Consider the following 202-nt stretch of genomic DNA (forward strand, 5'->3'; position numbering starts at 1 on the left):
GGTAACATCACATGTGCTCAAACTCCTCTAAGTAACTCCAATAAACTCACCGGTTCACCAAGCTGGACTTGGATGGAATAATTTCTTTGGTCTATCAGCAGCTGTATCTGCAGTGAACAGATATTTGTTCATACATCCCCACGGAAAGTTAGGCAACACACTCTAAGAATGTCCTTCCCTCCCTCCCTCCCTCCCTCCCTCC

Source organism: Nannospalax galili, unplaced genomic scaffold, assembly GCF_000622305.1.
Source record: "Nannospalax galili isolate Female #2095 unplaced genomic scaffold, S.galili_v1.0 scaffold833, whole genome shotgun sequence".
Lineage (NCBI taxonomy): Eukaryota > Metazoa > Chordata > Mammalia > Rodentia > Spalacidae > Nannospalax > Nannospalax galili.